The sequence below is a fragment of the Acomys minous genome (genome assembly GCF_964271855.1).
Source record: "Acomys minous genome assembly, chromosome: 11".
Taxonomy (NCBI): domain Eukaryota; kingdom Metazoa; phylum Chordata; class Mammalia; order Rodentia; family Muridae; genus Acomys; species Acomys minous.
Genome location: NC_140492.1, coordinates 44986442 through 44996478, shown reverse-complemented (window position 1 = coordinate 44996478; position 10037 = coordinate 44986442).

Genomic DNA, 10037 nt, shown 5'->3' with positions numbered 1-10037 from the left:
CTCTGCCTGCCTTTGCCTCCCAAGTGCTAGGATTAAAGGCATGCACCACCAACTCAGCTTTTGGTTGGTTGGTTGGTTGGTTGGTTGGTTGGTTGGTTGGTTGATTGGTTGGTTTTTGGTTTGAGGGGTTCGGATTTTTTTTGTTGTTGTTGTTATTTTGTTTTGTTTGGGGGAGATTGGTTTGTGTTTGTTTGTTTGTTTGTTTGTTTTGCTCTCTATGTTTTTTTTTCCTAGGTTCACGTACTGAAAACTAGTTGCTTGCTCTGCCTAAGATTAACTTTATTTAATGCTGTTTTGAATTAAAGGTGTGTTTTAGGGCTGAGCCACACTACAATTAGAAATAGGTTTTTTTCAGGAAACAACACAATCTTGGGGTTCGCCATGTGATCAAATATCCTGCAACACATCCCTCCTGTGGCAACCAAACACTTTGGTGTTCTATATGAGGTCTCTATAAAAAACAGGGACATAAATTTAGGTAAGACCTTTGGTGAAAGAACCACTTAATTAGTTATAGGTGGCACAAATTAAAGAGTAGAAGAGAGAGTCTAATTATCACACTGCTCACATCAGTGGTCTTCTGAAAATGTTCCCAGATGTGGGGTCATTTAACATTGTCCTGAAAGCCTTCCCTTTGCAGAGGGAACACCAAGAAAAACCACTGTCTCTATGGAATTTATTCTTATTTTCAGACAGGCAATGTAAGGAATGACTTGATAAAGGGTTTCCATGCATTACTAATTTTGATGATACGAGTCACGTTTGACCAGCCTAGTTAAGTGTCCATGGTCGAGAGAAGCTCAGGTAGAGAGAAGCATCCTCCCTTCCTGCCCTTCTTGCCAAGCTGCCACTTCAACCCACTTAGAATTTCCTTTGCATCTAAGACTCTCTTTCCAGTGAGACTCTTAGTTGTTTCAGGCCGGGCATGGTGGTACATGCCTTTAATCCCAGCACTCAGGGGGCACAGGCAGGTGGACCACTGTGAATTTGAGGTCAGCCTGGTCTACAAAGTGAGTCCAGGACAGCCAAGGCTACACAGAGAAACCCTGTCTCAAAAAACAAAAAAAACCAAACAAACAAAACTAACCAAACTGTTTCACAAAAGCCTGTCCCAAATCTCTTATGTCCTTAAAGAGAACTCCAATACGTAGCTATTAGAGGAATGAGAGGCGAAATCTAATTTTAAAAAGTTGTCTTCTAAAAATTTAGCTTCACATTTGTATAAAGTGGAGAAAGGGCAATGCCCCCAAAGATTTCTTGTTCAAATGAACATATTGCCCCAACAATGGGCTTTCTTAGGTGGCTGGGGATGAGAACAACAAAAAGAAAAGAAAAAAAAAAAGCAATAACAAATACTGACAGGGATACTAAAGATTTCAAGATAACTGAAATCAATACGACTGGCATAAAAGGAAATATTTTATTGTCGTATGATTAAATGCTCATCTCAAACATAATAATAATACCATCCACTGTGCAATTAGTTTGAATCATATATTTTTCACATTAAAAATAAAATTAAATATTTTTTTCTTCTTTTGAAGACAGTGTCTGGCCTTGTAGTCACTCCCCAACTAAACTCATGATCCATCTGCCCCTACCTCCCCAGTGTTGGGTTTACAAGAGGGTACAACCACACCTGGCAAGGAATCAATTAATTAAGTATCATTAGTGGAATATCAGATAAAATATCGAAACTTAGGATGTGGCAAGTCTCAATAGTTGGCAATGAGCAGAAATGAGGTCTTAACTACAGTGAAATCTTGACTCTAAAATGCAGTGCTGCTACAGTACACATGTAGAAAATGTCCTTATTTGGGAAGAAAGCCAATATTCATTTCTCTGTTTTCTGACTGACTGACTGACTTCTATTCTTCCATCTTCTCTTCCTCCCTCCCTTCCTCCTTTCTTTCCATCCTTCCTTTCTTCCTTCCTTCTTCTCTTCCTTCTATTCTTCTTTTTTCTTCCTTTTTTAAATGTAAAGTCTTCTTATACAGCTCAACCTTACCTCAAACTCACAGCAATCCCCCTGCCTTGTTTTTTTCTAAGATGTCATACATGGTGAGAATTCTCTTTTAGCATTGAATAAAGTCCCAGGATGTTTATGTGTATATATGTTCCTTATCTTTCCTGTTGCTGTGGGGGAAAAAAACTTAACAAAAACAACTTACTGGGGGAGGGGAAGGAATGGCTTATTTTAGCTCAAAATTCCAGGTTGCAGTCCATGACACCAAAGAAGTCACAGTAAGAGCTGCCTGAGGAAACATCTGCAGCCAGAAGAAGGCAGCAGTGTACACACACAAGCTTGGCTCAGTTCACTTTCTCCTTTCCACTCAGTACAGGACCCATACCTGGGAAATAGGGCTGCCTGCTTTTTGGCTATGTCTTCGCATACCACCTAAAGCAATCAAGGCAACGCGCCACAGATTGCCCACAGGCCAAACCTATGTAGACAGCTTCTCCCTGAGACTCCCTTTCCATGTGACTCTAATTGAGTTGAGTTGACAATTAAAAGTAGCCGTCAAGATACCACATTTCATTATCTACTCACCTGCTCACAGATTCCTATTTTTCTGTATCGTGACTGTTATGAATAATGGTAAAATTAATTTAGATACAGATAAGTCTGTGAGATTTTTTTAAGAAAGTTCATGTAGGACTCTAGGAAATTTTAAGACAATTTCATCCCCCTCCCCCCCCACCCCACCCCCAAAAAAATCAAAGTCCTAGGTCAGTGAAAGGACACAAAAGGTAAAAGTGCTTTTGTTGTACAAGCCCAATAGCCCAAGTTGGATCCCTGGAACCCACCTAAAAAAATCCACATGCAATGCATGAATCTATAGTCGCAGAGCTCATGCATTAAAATGGGACCTGGGAAGAGGAGAATTGCTCAGAAGCTAGTGGACCAGCAAGCCTAGAGTATGCACAGGAGCAGACACAAGAGAGTTGACCTTAACAAGGTAGAAGGCGAGAACCAGTTCTTGAATACAGACACACTTACACACGTTTACAATAACAGATTCATTTTTAAACATCAGACTCAAAGTAGAGAGAAGAATGGAGGTGAAGAGCTTAAGGGAAGAATTTTTATTTTGTTTTTGAGATTATTGTGAATGATATCATTTCCCTGATTTTCCTCCCCAGAGTGTTTGTTATTGGCATATAGGAAGGCTGTAGGTATTTGTGCACTACTCCTGTACATTGCACCTTTGGCTGAAAGTGCTAATAGCCGTTATGTGTCTTCTGGTTCAGTCTATAGGGTTCTTAAGCATCCTCTACCATCTGCAACAAAGGATAGTTTGGTGTTTGTATCCCTTTTATTTCCTCCACTTAGCTTAGTGCTGTGGCTGAAAAAATCAAGCACCATATTGACCAATAGTGGAGAATCTGAACACCCTTGTTTTGTTCCTGACTTTACTTGAAATATTTTGGAATTATGTTCATCTCAGGGATTGGTCTATCATTTTCTTTTTTGTTGTGGTATGTGGTTCTTTAAAGATGTATTTTATGTTTGATTGTGTGTGGTTGCGTGGCTGTGTATCTGTGTATGTGAATATATATGAGTGCATGGCTTGGCAGAGTTCAGAAGAGGGCATCCTATACCCTGGAGCTGGAGTTAGGGATGGTTGTAAATGAATCTGGATCCTCTGCAAGAGCAAAAAGTGCTGCTCCCTCCACAAGTGTGTATTAAACATGGGTGCCCATACATACAATAAATAAAATGTAATGACTATTAGAAAATAGCATTCAACAGACATTAGTGTAATGAGTTGTTTGAGTGAGTCTTGGCAATAGACAGTAAACTTAGAAGAAACATTAATGAGAAAACCAAAAGTACCTAATTGATCTCACAGTAAATCTCAACAATAGGAATCACTTACCTATTGGCAACTTTCACAGTGGAGAAATCTCATAGCCATCATCTTAACCAATAAGAAATATCATTTTAATAGAAATGTATATTGCTTATTTTCAGGCCAGTAAAGGACATTAAGAAGCAAACAGAGGGGGAAAAATAAAGAACATTAAGTTAGGATCTGGGAGGGGTTGTGGGAAGTGAAAGAATATGATCAATGTATATTGTATGAAAAAATATTTAAATTTCTTTAATTACATAAATTAGGAAAAGAAGCAAACAGTACTATTCTATAGTGTTCTTCCTAAACATATATCCTATATATAGTAATGGAAAAAATCAGATAAACATAATTTGAAAGAAATTCTATAAAATTACTGATCTCTTCAAATGTGGTAAAATAATAAAGTACTAGCTGAGAAAACACAAATTATTAATAAGTAAGGAAAAACTAAGAAAACACTGATCAGAGAAAAGTAAAGAGGATTCATAACTAAGATATTATCACACCAATATACATTTGTTTGAGGATGGTATCGATGTTTTGTGGAAAAGCAACCTCACTTTCTAAAATATTCAGAGGAGTGTTCTAGGTAATTTGACAAAGAGCCCATGACATTTGTAATCCCAAATGTTTCAAAGAGAAAATAATGGCATAAGAGAAATGAAAGTACAAACAGCTTGAGAATCTGAGAGAAATGTGCATTCTATTACATGACTAATGGCCCCCATCAGCTATGTTTGAAGTCTCAGTCTGCAGTTGGTGGAACTGTTTGGAAAAGATTAGGAGGCGTAAAGTTGTTGGAGGATCCGTGTCACTGGGGGTGGGCTTTGAGGCTTCAAAACACTCTGTCATTCCCAGTTATCTGCCTCCTGCTAGAGTCCAGCTGGGAGCTCTCAGCTGCTCCCGCCCCTATGACTTCACTCAGCCAAAATGGACTCTAGTCTTCTCAAACCTTGAGTCCAGTTAAACAGTCTTTTATATTTGTTTTGTTGAGACAGGGTTTCTCTGTGTAGCCTTGGCTGTCCTGGAGTCACTTTTTAGACCATGCTGGCCTTGAATTCACAACGATCTGCCTGCCTCTGCCTCCCGTACTTACTTTCATAAACTGCCTTGTTCATAGTTGTTATATCACAGCCATAAGTAAGCCAGCCCTGTACTGTTTCTCTATCAAACTGACAAGTGTTAGGGTGAGTCAGCAGGAGACCTCGCATTGCAGGCTCCAAACTCCATCAATGTCGCCACAAATGTCTAAACAGCTCCAGGCACTCCTGAACATTTCTTTGAGAGCATTTCTCCAGAAAGAGGATCACCATCATCTAATTTCATGTCATTTAAATTCTAATGGCCAAAATAGTCATGCATAGAAAAATAGAATAATGACATTATCAACAAAGGTATTCCCTGTAAGTGACTGAATGTTTGTGTTCTAAAATTCAAATTTGATGTTTTAGCAACTATTTGGATGTTTGTTTACAATATGGACTTACTATGTAGCCCAGGCTAGCCCCAAATTCCTAACCATCCTGACTTTGCCTCCTGAGTGCCGGGATTATAAATGTATGCCATCACTTTGCGTGATATGTAGAAATTCCAAACAGCATGATGGTGTTGGTAATGGGTCCTTTGGGTGCTAATTTGGCTAGATTAACTCATAAAGGTACGTGGGTGTGGCCTCATGATGGTATATGAGGCACTCGGGAGGCAGAGGCAGGTGGATCGTTGTGAGTTCGAGGCCAGCCTGGCCTACAAAGTGAGTCCGGGACAGCCAGGGCTACACAGGGAAACCCTGTCTCAAAAAACCATAAAAAACAAAAACAAAAACAAGAAGAGGAATGGGTAGAAAGAGAGAGGACTTTCTGTTCTCAGATTTCCAGAGTTCAGACCTGAGAAAGACTACATGACTTCCTTCAACTGCTCAGACTACAGCCTTCTGTTTATGACAGTCCATGATGATGAAGACATCCCCTGTCACTCTCTCCTGTTTTGAATCTGACCTGGGATCAAGCATTTCCTTGCCTCTGCTAGAATAATGTCTCTGTCAGCATGTGCAGTACATAGATAAACTACATGGAAGAAGAGACAAGATGTGATACCTTAGCTTAATTTCTCTTGCTCTGATTCAAGCAGCTTAGGAGAGAAAGGGATCTGTGTGGCTCACAGGTCCAGTTAAGGTCTATGAAGGCAGAGACATCCAAATGGTAGGAGCCTGAAGCACCCAGTGGCCGTGTCTGCAGCCAGAAGAAACACGGTGCATGCAAACTGCTGCCTGGTTCTTTCCTCCATTTACATGACCCACGGTCCCCTGCCTAGGGAGTGGTGCCACCCACAGTTAGTACGGGCCTTCCTACCTCAGTTATCGAATTCAAGAGAGTCCCCAACAGGGCATACCCAGAGGCCCATATTTCAGGGGATTCCAGATCCTGTCAAGTTGACAATTATGACTAATTATCACTGCTTTATCATTAAAAGGGGATTTTACCCTCTCTATTATAAAATTATATGTATCATAAAAGTGTGTGTGTGTGTGTGTGTGTGTGTGTGTGTGTGTGTGTGTGTGTGTGTGCATGTGCATGTGAGCACACACATTTTTGAGACAGGGTTTCTCTGTGTAGCTTTGGTTGCCCTGGACTCTCTTTGTAGACCAGGCTAGCCTCCAACTCACAGAGATCCGCCTGCCTCTGCCTCCCATAGTGCTGGGATTACAGGCGTGCATCGCCACGCCCACCTTAAAATGACAGTTACTATAGTGGACAAGCAGCCAGTGAGTAAGGGCTTCACAGAATTTATCTAACCAAATCTTCACAGCAACGGAGAGTGCTTCTACTTCCATTCCCACTCCTGCTGTTTGTTAACAACTTAGAGGAATGAAGTTACTTTCTCAAAGTCATAGCAGTATTTAAGCAGCGGCGCTGAGGAGAACCCTTTAGACTCAGCTTCTCAGAGGTCCATACCAATCACTGAGAGACCTTGTTAAAATGCAGATACCGATCCAGCTTGTCTGCAAGACGCTGGAGGTTCAGAATTGCTGATGAGCTTTTAGGGGAGGCTGAGCCCTACTTAAATACACTGAGTAGCCAGACCAAGAGGCTTGCAGCAGCTAGAGTAGCCAGACCCAGAGGTTGACAGCAGCTCGGGGGCGCTGGGGAGGAAGCGATTCGGAGTGTCTCGTGAATTATATATAACAAAGATTAAAAGATCTGTTGTCGACCTTGCTGGTAATCAGCAAGGCCTGATCCTTCTGCCTCTCCTCCACACAAAAGCTGTAAAGTTAAACTGTCTGTAGGACAGGCAGAGGATTTCCTGGCACACAAAGTGACCCCATTTCCAGAGGTGAACGTAATATCCCCCAAACTGACAGAGGTCTTCACGTTGCAAGAAGGACCACCCAGCATCTTAGCTGTTGCACGGCTGCAGACTCGGCAAGGATGTTCCCTATTCTCCATTCTCTTTCCTTTGATCTGGAGCTTTAATTCTACTATCTTGCTGTCTAAGTATCATATAAAGCTGTAGAGGCTCAAAGGTCCTGTCTGGAAGAATAAGACTCACTGCAGATAAAGTTGGAAACAAATGTTATTTAGCTCACAGAACTCGGAGAGGCAGAGGCAGGCAGATCTCTGTGAGTTCGAGGCCAAACTGACTGGTCTACAAAGCAAGTTCCCTGACAACCAAGGCTACACAGAAACCCTGGGGAGAGGGCAGGAAGGGAAGGAGAGGCAGGGATAGAGGAAGGAACAGTGGAAGGGAGAGAGAAGGAGAGAGAATGTTATTTATCAACAAGCTGTGGAAACCAGGCCTTTTCTCCGATCTGTCCTGGACTCGCTTTTGTAGACCAGGCTGGCCTTGAACTCATAGCAATCTGCCTGCCTCTGCCTCCGGAGTGCTGGGATTAAAGGCATGCGTCACCACCGCCCAGCTGATATGTTTTAAAGAAGACAATTTCATGCCTTTTGATATTTATGTACCTTCATGAAACCAAACTCAAAATGCAAAATAATGAAACATTTCATATCAAGAGGGATTCTGTGTAACCTTGGGAACCTGGTTCACTGCCGTCTCCAGGCAACTGCTCCATTACTCCCTGTCACTGTGGGCAAACTTCTTTCCTATATTCTTCTGTCTGTTTTCTTTCTTATTCTCTCAACACAATTACTTTGAGGCTTACCGATGCTGTTGCATCCATCTATCCATGAGCCACACCTTTACTTTGTAGAACAGGCTGGCCTCAAACTACAGTGATCTGCCTGCCTGTGCCTCCCAAGTGCTGGGATTAAAAGGTGTGCGCCACCACGCCTGGCTCTTCTCCCCGCCCCCTTGTTTTCATAGGTTCAACTATAGTCACAAATTGTAAACTAGGCAAGATGTCACATCCTTATAATCCCAAACTTCAGGAGACTAGGGCAGAAAGATCACCACTTCAAGGCCAGCCTGGGCTACATAGTGAGACTGTGGCTTAAATAACAAGCGAGAAATCTCCAGATGATAGAGCTCAATCATGAAATTCTTTTTTTTTTTTTCAGTTTTTTGAGACAGGGTTTCTCTGTGTAGGCTGTCCTGGACTCCCTTTGTAGACCAGGCTGGCCTTGAACTCAGAGATCTGCCTGCCTCTGCCTCCTGAATGCTGGGATTAAAGATGTGCACCACCACGCCCAGCTTCAATCATGAAATTCTTAAGGTTCTGCATGCCAACCCTAACACAGCCAAAAAGAGAAAAGACAAAGACAAATTAAAATGTATGCAGCAGCCACAGAAGACACAGCATAAAGCTGAGAACGTAGCTCAGTGATAGAGCATTTGCCTCACATGATGATGTCGTAGTCCCCAACATCCACTCTACGCAAAGAAATAGCTTCAAATAACATTTGTTGTATCCCGTTACCCAGACTGGCCTCACATCACTATGTAGCTTAAGCTGAACTTGAATTCCTAATGAGAAGCAAGGACCACAACATCCAGCTTAGTAATAACTTGGTTTTGATGAATTCTCATTCTTACCTGTTGAAAGTGAAGGAATTTTGTGTAGTAAATAAAAATGAATGATAACATAAAATGCCTATATTTCAATGAGTTTGGGCAATGCAATATTAAACTAATTGGATATGAAATTTGGGGAATATTCCAAAAACTTCAAAAAGCAATGTATAGAATGATCTTTCATCCCCAAGAATTATGACCCTGAATTCCATTAAATCTAAGTTTCTATCAATTGTGTAAGTCGCCAGTATACTCTCGACCACTAAAAAATTATACCATCCACTAAACTGAGACAAAATGCTTTTAAACATGTTTTATTTTATGCCCACTGATTTTTTTCTGATTTATTTCGACATAAATTTTGATCATCTATCATTCTGAGCCTTGATTAAAAGTAAGAAGTACATGAACTACTTCATTTGAATCTGTCTTTCTATATCTTCACATCCAGGCAATACCTCCTTTCAAATTACTGTCAACTTTGTGCCTTAGACGGCCAAGCTTTTCTACTGATTTTATCCTTTATTTTCTCAGAGGAAAAGAATACCTGACTGTGACCTCTGAGGGTGTTTCTGAGAGTACCAGAAAATAACAATATATGGTTTCCAATCCAAGGTTAGGACTTTGAGCCTACCCTAAGTTCCTTGGACGTTCTACTAGCTGAGCTGCTAGAGAAATGTGTCTCCTCGTTCATACTGAAGGGACAATAATATAATAAAGGCTTGAGCAGGAAATGACAGACAGTGTTGTCTACCCCCTAGTGACAGCTAATGTAAGCATCCATGCTCTGTTATAAGTGAGTTAACATACGACGCCCGGACGCATTCCAGCTTCAGAACGTTAAGCATGGATCATGACACTGATAAACACTAATAAGCTTCAGTCTCAGTCTGTCTTTGCCAGGTATCAAGACACCAGTACGCCCAGCACTTGGGAAGCAAAGGCACATGAACCTCTGTGGGTTTGAGGCTGCTCTGGTCTGCACAGTGAGTTCCAAGGCATCCAAGACTCTGTAGAGACATGCTGGAAGAAGAACGAAGGAAGGAAGGAAAGAAAGAAGGAAGGAAGGAGAAGAGGAGGAGGAGACATCAACATGCACTGTGTAGCTGTTCACAACCATCCATATCACTCATCTCCTAAAGGTGTTGAGTGAATGAAGCAAAAGGAATCTGTTCCAAGAGCTTAATGTAGTATTGACACCTAAGC